The 12,372-nt window shown below is 40.4% G+C and overlaps 1 pseudogene; it reads right to left on the minus strand.

Moving 5' to 3' along the window:
• Positions 1 to 402: 402 nt before the first annotated feature.
• On the minus strand, positions 403 to 1,512 carry LOC115227869 (annotated as a pseudogene).
• Between the last annotated feature and the right edge of the window lie 10,860 nt (positions 1,513 to 12,372).

Below are 12,372 nucleotides of genomic sequence, written 5' to 3' on the forward strand. Positions count from 1 at the left end.
ATCATCCGGGTAGAAGATTCGCCAAACAATAAATTTCTGACGATAGTCAAAAGCTCTTGACATCGATTTCCAGAATGCTTGGAAACCGCCATGAAAAACAGCATGTTAGAATGATAAAATCTGGTATTTTCTTATGAATAACTATTTTTTCTTTATAAGGCAATCGATAGGTTAAGAACATTTTAGTTTTATTTTAAAATACAGATAATGCTCAATAACCAGACTATAACTACAAGTCCGGGCGCCTTGTTCTGCGCGTATAACACTACTACCAGTTTAGAAAGAGCTTGATCGGTCAGTTAGTTTTTAACACCACGACAACTAGATAGATGCAGCAGATTGCAGTGATCATACCGACCAACACAAATGAAACAAGACAGCATAAATTATTGTTTCAATAAATCACTCGTTGGAATCGTCAATCCCAGATGAAGTAATAGCAAAAGTAGCATCACTCTCAGGGAGGCAGGGGGAGGCATATATTTTGCAGATCCTGTTCTGGTTGCGTCCCTTCTTGAGTGACAGTCTGGTGGTGGACGCATGGGCCATTATATTCCCCCCAATGGGCTTCTTAGGGTCGGACACAAACATGGAAGCCCCATCAACCTGTGACACAACTTGGTTAGTAATAATGACAGCCACCCCGAACTGATCTCACAAAAACACCAACCTCGTCTGCCAGTCTGAGAAGTATTCTGAGGAACTGACCCAAATGGACTTGTCGATTGGCCAACTCCCCTCTCCCAACATAGTCCGAGCGGAATAAAGCAGTGGCACTGTCCACCACCAGGAGGGAATATCTCGTCTCGACCATAAGTGCTGCCGCATCCACCAACAACTGGGACTGTCTCTCACTGTTGTATGCCCGAGCACACACAATATTGTCCAACACTTGTTCCACGTTCAAATTAAATCTCAAATAAGCACAACCAATACCGTTCAGCAATAGGAGCAAATCTTTCTGGGCGGAATGTCCCCTCCGTGTCAATATACAGACACTTCCCCTCACCCCCACCCATTTCCACAGGCAACTACCAATCATACACACTCTCTGCCTGGCAGGTCACAGCCAGTGTGTGACACAACTGAGTCTTCCCTGTCCTGAACTCCCCAAATACCTCCGTGATGGACCCCGTCTCCACTCCCCCCTGGAGAATGCAGTCCAACTCCTTCGATCCCGTGCTTACGCGGATTATTTCATTCCGTCGTCGGAACAGTTCGGTCGCCGTGGAAAACCCCATGGGCACCAGTTTCTCCACGTATGTCTGATTAGTACTCAATTGTACCAATATTTTGTCGGCTTTGGCCTCGCTTATCCCTTTTATGGACAGAAGGGACTTTCTCGTGGTGAATGCCAGAGATTCGAGAGTGTGGAACCCCGCAGTCTCCAATTTTTTAGTGTCGGTGGTGGATATTCCCAATTCCTGGTTAGAATTGAGGACGTGGACTTACTATTAGCTTGCTTATTCGTAGGGGACCCTCCTCTTGCTTTATGTCACTGTCATTCAACATTGCCACACAAAACAATTTTCGTTTATTCTTTTATTAATATACTTTCAATATATATTTAAATAAATTAAAGTTTATTACTATTTTATTATTATCTTGTGGCCAATGAGCAGTGAACAACAAATTACTGTCGCAGAAAAGTGTTTGGCAGATTTTTTAGTAAAAACAGGTGTCCTGCCAATTACATATTTTAGCTGCCACTGGTACCGTTGGACTGATCGTGTCGTTCGCATTATTCAAAAGTAGAGGTGGCTTTAACTCATAATTAGGAAGACTCTGGCCTGTCACTTACGGACTGGGATTTGGAATGGGTGCCAGTTACAATACATGCCTCAATAATTTGTCTCAATAACATTATTTTAATATTTAATTTGTTACTTTGACCTTATTTGTTAATTATATATCTTTAAAGAATTTCATGTATCTAAATAAAGAAGGAATCTATTAGTTTCAACAAAAAATAGCGGCCAAAAAGCGCCACGTGAATGTGACCCACATCAACATCTTGTTTTTTTTTATATTATTTTTTTCTGTTGTTAATAATTATATATTTCCTTAATTTTATATATTAAATATATAAATAAAGAGTGTGGTGTGTTATGAACAGTGTCAAAAACAAATATGAAACCAATAGACACATGCCCACAGCCAAGAAACTAAAACTGGTATCACGTTGTTGGCTCACTTAAGGCTTCCCAGAGAAAGGCCCGCATTCTCCGTGCTAGAGAACGAGGAGAGGAGGAATTGGCCAATCAGATGGAGAATGGGGACGCCTGGAACAACGCCATTTTGAATGTTTCAGGCCTCAAGTCCTTGCCGAATGTTTCCACTTTGGAGAAAAAACTGAAATTGAGACAAAAACGGAAGGAAAAGTCTGCAAAAGAATGGAAGAAAAGAACCAGTGCTGTTAATAAATTGCGAAAAGAAAAGCAGTCTAAAAGATTGCGTAATATTTCGCAGCGAGGGCGTGGCAAAAAATGATATATCTTTATTAAAACTGTTTCGATTCAATAAATGTGCTTGTTGATTTAAGATTGATAATTCACGTTTGGGTTAACACTATTTATGGTATATTAGCCACACATTTTTTAAGATTGATAAAACAAGAAAATTAGTTGTTTTAGTTAGAAGTACAAAGTTCATTAGTAACTCTTGTCTTGTAGTTTCATTTTATTGCAGTCCAGTTGTTATCAAAGTGTCTGTTCAAAACTCGTGTAGAGTAATAAATGTAGAGTAATTATCCTTTTCTGTTCTCAGAGTTTTGGATTTCGAGGACGGATTAGCTCCCCTCTCCATGCTTTTAAGGCGTTGACTTATTTCTTTGACATTTCATAACGTGAAGGATTCTGGAATTAATGGCTTTCAGATGTCTGTGTAGTAGTCTGAGTTATCTTAAACTATGTTGAGATTATCTGTTTCTTCTGGTGAGAAAAATGTTGGCTTAATGCATTTCTGAAATAGTTCTATTAATTCTAGATTGAGTCTCCATAGACAAAGGGTTGCCTTACGAACAATTCGCGAATCTCGGTCGCGGTGCTCCGCGGAAACTGCCACTCGATACGCAGTGCGGCGACTTTGAGCTGACCTCCAGGCTCTTTATTAATTCGTGTATAACTTATTCCCTGTATCATACCTAATAAAAATTTTGGAATAAAAAAAACTAACATAAATCAACCAAACGGGACTCAACTCAAGTAATGAAATATTTAGCTAAATCTGACATTCTTCATCTTTATAGGCATTATTCGTCAAAGTTGGATGTTTTTATTTGGAAAATTAAAAATCAATTTCTTGTTGGTGCCTTTCTATTTTATATTTTTAAAGTCGTTTTGAACTAATCATTCAACTAATGTTTTGTAAACAAATAGAATTTTCATAAATTCAATTTTCTTTTTGTGCAATTCTATTATTATTTCTTCTCACATTCATATGATAAAACTTTTCTTTTGTAAATCGATATACAAAATAAAATCCGAGAATGTGCAAACTGTAGCAACCACCCGGATGTCCATATCATCGATCTTTTGAAACAAGAAAATATAATTGTTCATAATTGATATATTTGGCAGAACATATTGTTAAATGAGATTTGATTATTTAGTACTTTTAATATTTTATAAAAGAGTAAATATTAGCACGTCCTCGATGAAATTGCTAGCACTTTTTGTCCTCTTTAAAGTAAGGATTTTTTAATTATTATTAGTCCACGTTTTCAATCACTTCCAGCGAAAGAACCCACGTGATCGAGATCCACAATTACTATCGTGCAAATGCCAATCCTACTGCTTCCAATATGCTGGCCATGGAGTGGTCGACAGAATTAGAAAATTTGGCTAATACGGTCGCCACTACTTGTGTAGATAATATCACGATTACTCCCGCCTCAATAAATTACGAACAAATAATCATCAAAAATTTGAGTAATTCGAATAATTGACTGAACAGCCTCGAGTACGATAAACCTCACTGATTCCCTTCATGCAATTTTTGCTCGGATTAAAGATTGTAAGAACGACTATCTCTCATGTTCATCAATGTGCTCCAATATAAGAAAGGTTCCCGAGGGTTTCAGACTTTTAGGCAATGTGGGCATCAAATTATTACATCGGCTGCTCATACTCATCTTGCACTCCTGTATACGACATCAACTATACTCCCATTTCCAACTTAGCCAATATGTTGGTGTGTAACTATGGGCCCAAGTAACTATTGTAACTTATTTAACAGTTTGAATCCATTCGGAAGCAAAACCTACTACGAGGGCTGGCCTTGTCGATACTGCCCGAACTCGCATCCGACTTGTTTAGCTAATAGTTGTGGTTCATTGTGCGGTTAGCTTAAATAACTTCATTATTGTAGGCCGCAACAATGTTACATATCCACCAGTAACTTGCAACACCCAAAGGTCTTTAATTTTCAAGACATTGATAATTACTTTAATTGCCCCCATCTTCCAAGCAGTGATTTGCTAACTCGAACATTAACTAATCACTAATTATTACGTTAATAATATTAGTACAACTCAAAGCACTCTAGTTACTTAGCATCAATACAGTCACCTCGGAAGTATTGGGTAACATTATTTCAGTGCCTCGAGATGTATTGGAAAACTGTAAACACACTCGAATGGTTAAGCGCAAACAGATTGCAGAGCAATCACTGTTGGCGGTTTCTCGAGAATTACGATTAAATTTGATCGATAAGATAAATTATATTTCCCCGTTCCGAGCCATTACACATTTCAAAATATGACGAGCATTGCTGCTGTCCCCCAAATTGGATTTTTTGCTGGTAAAAAACACGCGTGCCTATAAATCAGACACACGTGATTGGGAAGGGAATGGCATGGTGTATCTACCTCGAAAGGAGGGCTCCTTTACACGTTTAGAAATACAAACATTTTTTGAATATATCACAAAAATAGTCGAGTAGGCATGATTCGATAAAATGACCAGGAGAGGACATGACTCTGCTTTTTCTATAGTCGTCGACAATTCTCAGGTGAACTTTCCTGACGAATTATTCCTGTTGGGGACCATCCAAGTTGTGTAATGTTCCATATCACTAGAAATACTGTGGAAGTGTCGTCGCCAAAGTGTACATTGTAGGAAGTGCAAAACTCGAAGACAGTCTATTTTCTTTCCCTGTCGTGTCCTTGACACAGAATTCTCTATTAGAAATATTGAAAAATGACGGATTTGATTTGAATTTTTTGACTTCCGCCTCCAAAGACATGGCCAGATGGGTTGCCATTCGAAAAGTTTGTGTTTGTCGATTGTTGGATAGAAAATTGATTGGTTTTGCCGCGATGTAGAAAAACCGTCAAATTTATCACAAGATAACGCCTTTCTGGAATGTCTTGGTGGTTTATTATTTTTCAATTCAGGAACCGAAATTATACAAGAGATTGATAGTAGAAGCACAAACGTGACAGAAATTGCCTTGGATCAGCAAATCGCGAGGGAATACATTCTGACTTGTATCGATAATGTCAGAGAAAGAAATGGGTTTGCCAAGTCTGACAAAAAAGTTGTTGTCTGAAGAATTATTTCAGTTGTGTTTGCTGAAAGCTCGCATTGACAGTATTGAGTTTGACGAAACCGACCCATCTAAGCTTGAAATGGCATTAGAAGAGTTTGAGGAATTGGAAAATGCAGCAAAGGTTGAAAGAATAGTAAATTAGCACGAGGAGTTGGAAGAGGACTGTCAGGAGGCACATCAAATAAGGAATTTGATCAGGGACAATATTCGTCACATCTCGGACTGCTTGTTTCTGTCTCACTTGGAGAGAGTTGTTCCCGAATGGATTGACTAATAGATGTGTGACTTTCAAGACGAGCATTATCTTGACGCATTGGCAGCTAAATTCAGTCAATCGGACTTGGCGAATAAATTCCGAGAATTAAATGAACGGCTAATCGAAATTGGTATTTTTTATTTAATGGAAAATTCAGAGAAATGCAAAAAACAGCTAAAATTCGTGAAAATGGAAGGCGAAAATGAGAAAGAAATTAAAACAGTCGAAACTCGCATTCAAAACTGTGTCACTAAGATTGATAAATTGACTGAGAAAACAGAGAAAGAAAGAAACTTTTTACTAACTACAATACTGAGCAATCACATCGAACAGGACGTGTCCAATGTAAACACTTACTCCTAAGTCTTAGACCGTAGATCACCTGAAGAAAATGTGCGAGGTAGTACTTCATTACCAGTACTGCGACTATGCCAAGGCGAGAAAACACTATTCACTCATGTATACTACTGCACAAGTAATCGACTGCACTACTCGTCTAGAAAACATACGAGTACGGTGAAATGTCCCTCAAAATATTGGAAATACTGTGGAAGAGACTCGACTCGAATAGGGAGAGTATCCGCCGCCTGAGCACACAACTGGACGACCATTGGAAGGTGGCTGCCGAGCAGTTTTCTACAATTCTCTTAAAGGTTAAAATGAGAGGAGACAATCCATAGGAGGAGTCGACTGGAAGTTGGGAAGAGGAATGGTATTAATGTGCACTCACATGGCAGCATTGAAAGAGGACGCGAGTCGATCGTGATCGAAGCGTCGAACCAAAAGTATTTTAATTGTCTTAGTTTTAGTGAATGCGGAAATATTGACTCGTCACAGGTTATTATTTATTTTCCTATTTCCCCGATAAATAATTTGCCCTCTTCGGTGTCCTTACTTATCCCTAATACTGTTTCTATGACATTTACTAATGACAGTCTGCTGTATCTCACGAAATGCAAATTGAAGAGTTTCCTGGTTCCGTCGAACAAAATCTAATTGACCCAACCTTGTTTGCTGATATTTGCGAACGTTTGGGATACTCCTGGGCTCGACTGCAGGAATTAATGGAAAGTCGACTGTGCCGGCTTGAATTATCAGAATCCTTTATTGAAGAGGCTCAAAATGTACTAAGATTGTAATATTCATAGCTCTGTCTTGAAATAACTCAACTTACCGAATATTTGAATACTAAGATGCTTAGTCCAATGGCTGTTCAACTAAATGAAGGAATGTTGTTTGTCAATATTTTTAGACCTTGATCGACGGTACAACAATGCGATCGAAAGTGGCAGAATGCTAATCGAACGTATCGAAACACTCAACTCGTCAATACTTCTGGCTACTAAGGAAGAGGAAGCTCAGAAATCACTTGTCAAGATTCATACCACTCTCGAATCACTGAGCAAGCAATACTCGCTATTACAACGCTTGATCAGCCAGAACAAGGATTCAGAGGCAGATCCTGATCGAGAATAATCTTATAGATGGCAGTAGACAATATACGTCGACATCTGCTGGAACTAATGAGCACTCCAATCACTTCAGTCCACACGTGTTCCATTGCTCAAGGAAAACTAGAAGATATAATTTCAGAGCTAAAAGTTTGGTTTATTGAACAGTGATGGCGACTAGAAATACGAACTTGTTAGTGAAAATGTGGGATTGAGCGATCAGATATATCAATGTTCGGAGTGCCTCGACAGCATCTCCATATTCTTTACCGAAAGTGACAAAGTTCCATTTACTATGCCAATGTTTAGTTTGAATCTGAAATAATTGAACTTGAAAAGGCGGTGCATTACATCGATCCTTATGGCAGGTCATCCTCTGATCTATACGGCCAATGCCTTGTTCGAAAAGGCTCATTCCTAGTTCTCACAAACCAATTGACTGCCATGCTCATGACCGCCGGATTTTCTGTCTCCGGAATCGCCCAAAGAGTAGTAAATGTAGCTCAAATGAGTAGCAATTCGACTTGGAAAGACGCCTGGACGTGCTAGGAGAGAGTCATGAAATCATGCACAAGGCGACTGAAGTGATCCTCGAGGACGACTACTCTCTGGTAGTGTCGAGGAATAGTCAATTACAGTTGGAAAAGTGGTACGAATATGCGGTCAGTAAAGGATATACTAATATCAGTTGTCCTCTCACTTATCAGGAATGTCAGATTGCACTTGACGAGTCAATCAATCACTCAGTTGAAATGACAGTTTAAAAACATTGTTCGTTCATTTGTAGCACAAACAACCACTGGTTGAACGATTGCGAATATTTCTCGATTCACCAATGGCCCAAAAAATGGAGGATTATGCTAATTCTGTCCACCAACTCGTCTTTAATTGGAACCAAATCCTTGAACTCGTAGAAAACAAACGTAATCTACTCCAGAAGTACAACTGCTTCCTCAAATCTGCTGACAAAGTAAAAACTTGATTAGTCAGTCGCCAGTTGGAAGAGGATTCCGCCAATCTGAGTAAGGTCCTCGTCATGTTTTCGGAAACTCCAAACACAGTCACCAGACCCGGCGTTTTAAACGTCAACGGAGAATACCTCCGCATTTCGAATGCCATTTCGGATATTTGCATGGACGCGGATAGTATTTCTGCAGAAATGGCATCTCCGAGAATGTCATATGTTTAGAACCAGCAAGGAGTGGAGACGGGCCCTCTCGAACGGCGGATCCGTGAATTGAAAGTCATTTCGACGTCTCTTAAAGAACTCATTGACTTGATGCCAAAATTTGAGCCGGATGTCTCCAGGTGGAGAGACTTTTCGGACGAATGTCGGAAACTGGTTCTAGAAATGAAGGAAAGTGAATTATTTCTCCTCCCCAACCACATTGATAATGATAATCCGACAGCCACAATTTCTCTTTGCAAAGAAATACTCGTCAAAATCGAATCCTCTCTTAATGTAAACGATTCTGTTCATTTGTGTAGATCACTGCAAAACGCGTGCAAGATTATTTGGAAAAGACCGGCGAGACGACCGAATCCAATCTCAGTTGCACGTTCGCGGAATATGTGGATGTGGTGAATAAACACCGGGACTTTATTGAGGAAATAATAAAATATTGCAATCTATTGCAAACAGTGAATTCTCCGAAATATGCTTAGATCCAATCGCCTGAACTTGATGACTCACTCCAGAATCGACGCAATGAACTCGTCCAAATTGCACGGCGTCTGCGTCGAGTAATTGGTTGTGTCACCGGGCAGGATTTCCGTCGATCTCCCCACCAAGAAGTGCAATCCTTGTTGAATGAGCTGTTGAATATTTCATCAAACGTGGCACGCGATGGTCAAACTCGCGTTCTAGACCAGCTGGTCTCCACGACTTCAAAACTTGTCGAATGGCGGGAAAATGTCTCTAGAGTGTTCGGAATAATTACGGAAACTGATCTGACTTCCATCGAAGGACTTTGCAATGTTTGTTCAAAAACTAATTCTCCAGAAAGTCGAATCGGATGCTTTGAAATACATTGCTGACTGTTCCCCTGATAATGAATTGTTTCCCGTCAAACGTCGTCTCCACGAAATGCAGGAGTTGTTAGAACAGTGTCGCAATTATGATATTATTCTGACGGATTATGCCTCAGTATAGGATTTTTATCATATTTTGCAGGTCTCGCAGTGGTTGGACACCGTATCTGATTCGCCGAGCAGTGTTTTGCTGGAACAGGTTCCCTTCTACAGACAGAAGATTGACAAGTGCCATCTCATGTCCCTCAACACTTGCTGTACCGCATTCCTTTGCATTTACAGCTCCGAGTGAAATTGAACAAATCGAAAATCTCAAGTCGCGCTTTGAAGAAAAAATTGACTTGATTTGTGACGTGAGTCCAATCAAGTATTGATGTGTGTTGAATCTGTGTTTAGGACGGCCCGAATAGTAAAGACAAGCCCCCATGACACTGTAGAAGACAACACATATTCAGAGAACGTGCCGTCGTTCAAAGACGTATTCATGTGCTATATTTGGCCGTAGTATTTGAACAATATACGCTGTCTTTCTGGAAATGATGTCGCCCTCGAGTGCACTCCCAACAATGCCACTCATTTCGAATGGTTCTACAACGACACCAGACTGACTCTATCACAACCAATCGACGAGAAATACCCGCTTTGTCATCTGCTCATTAAAAATGTCACAATAAGTGACTCCGGCCTATATAAGTGCAGAATCACCAACCAGTATGGGTCGGCCGACTTGGTATTTGTTGTGGATGTAGAAGGTGGCTCCACACACTCATTTTCTAGATAGTGAAATAAAAGAAGACTCGCAGGTCGAATTGAGTCGTGTTGAGGTAAAGGAGTCTCCTAATTGTTAAGATGAAACCCGATTTGATGGACAGTCTCGAAGAACTAGTCCCTCACTTCCGGAATAACACTCGGATTTCACCCTTTCCTCCCAAAATATACTGTTTGGATTACCAAGAAAAGGAGAATCGACACATAGTCCAATGTGATGTTTTTGGAGGGAGAGGAACGGAGGTATTCTCGCTCATTTTATACAGGTATTTTTGTTTCGCAACGGTGAACGTATGGACGACGTTTTGTCTGTCACTCAGTCGAAGGATGGCCATTTGGTGGCCAAACTGAGAAGCAGTCCAGGAGACTGGGCAGTGGGAGTAAAGAACAGTCTGGGAAAAGCCATTCGTGTTTACTCACCTCCGTTTGCTGAGGATGAATACGTCAAGCCATTCTTTACAGTCATTCCGGAAAATATTCAAGCTCCACTACACAGTAGGACAAAAGCGACATGTCAATGGAAGGGATCTCCGACTCCCGAGGTGGTTTGGTACCTGAATGCGTGTCCAGTGAGTAGTCTTCCCAGCGTCACTGTTGTCGTAATTGTTTAGAGTATAGGTTTCCTTCGATGACGATACAAGCACTTTGGAGATTAGAGACGTCATCAAAGAGAACAGTGGCAAGTACAGGTTTTTTGCTTCCAATTGTGCGGGGGATGATTCATTTGTGGTCGACGTCACCTGTGTCGGTTTTACTTAATTATCAATTTTATAAGACGAATTTTCTACAAAAATATGTTCTACTGAACTGAACGAGGAAGAATCATTAATACTTGAAGTCGCAAGGAAAGGAGATTCTACCAATTATGTTTGGAAGAAGAACGGATCTATATTGAAGGAGGACGCACAAACCAAGTATTTACTTAATCCATAAAACCTAGAATTATACATAGCGATCAAAGTTGCCGTCTCCTCATTCAAAACACGACATGCGAGAATAGTGGACTTTATCAGTGCTATTACTCCTCCGACCATAACTCCCCTATTTTCCAGAGCAAAGTTATTATTAAAGGTGAGTGGAAATCAATATTCAGCCATTCCACTCAAAGTGGCAGAGGAAATTACGTTGGAATTGAAAAACGGTGATTCGTCCAGACAAACAGCAATCTGTGGCGAGGATTCTCTCATATCTTTCCAAGTGAGTGGTACTGGAGGACAGACTCCTATCATTGAATGGCGGAAGGACGGGTCGTTGATTAGTGGCGGTATTCTACCAATAGGAACAGTGGTAGACTACAGAACAACCTGTTTCTACCAGGGAGAGACTGCCAGTCTCCGAATGAGCAATATCCGGGAATCTGATGAAGGGAACTACACTTGCCGAGTCATATTAGGCACCCAATCGACAGAGAGGGGGAAATATTTGTGGATAACTAATTCGAGGGATAATTCGAGGTAAGAAAGGTATTTCCATTGTTGAGGAGTGCCCCTTCTTCAAATTCATTCCGGCCGATTGCAGTACAGTAGAGAACGAAGGAAGAACTTTTGTGGTGAACTGTGGAGGGACGCCTATTCCAGAAATAACTTGGTCACTCAATGGAAAACAGTTGCATGATGTAGAGAATGGGGTGTATTGTGTAGAGCAGGCGATATTCCCTTACAAACGACGGGTTTCTTTCGAAATTGTTCATCAAATCCATTCGACTTGAGGACGCTGGAGTTCTCGAAATCACAGCCTCCAACGAATTTGGGACTGCCAAAAAACAAGTCAATCTAGTCGTCGAACCCAGAGGAGAATTATTCGGAACTCTGCAGCGTACAAAGTATGCGACTGGACTGTATATTGCATCGTGATGTATTCAGAAAACCATTCTTTCTGGAAACCATCCACTCCCGAGATTCCGAGAACATGTCTGAAATGGTCCTCGAGTGTCAACTAGAGCCCTCAGTGGAAGCAGATGTCGTGTGGCTTTTCAATAAGCAAGAAATAGACAAGAAATCTGGTCATTATAAAATCGAGAAAGAAAACTCCGGGATTTGCAGATTAACTGTTTACGAATTGACTGATAAGGATGGAGGCCGTTATTCATGTTTGGCTCACAACAAGTATGGAGTTACTCGAATACACGCCAACATAAGTCTTGATGGTTGCTTAGTAAAGTCAATGTGTAGAACTTGACAAACCTGACAAGCCGAGTGAAACAATCGGACCTGTTTCTGCTGAAAAGGGAGATTCCGTGACGGTAAGAATATCCACGGAGAATCATACCGCGATGACATGGTGAGCAACCGTAATGTGATTGCAGGACTCGAGATG

This window comes from Octopus sinensis, unplaced genomic scaffold, assembly GCF_006345805.1.
Source record: "Octopus sinensis unplaced genomic scaffold, ASM634580v1 Contig08463, whole genome shotgun sequence".
In the NCBI taxonomy this organism is placed as follows: domain Eukaryota; kingdom Metazoa; phylum Mollusca; class Cephalopoda; order Octopoda; family Octopodidae; genus Octopus; species Octopus sinensis.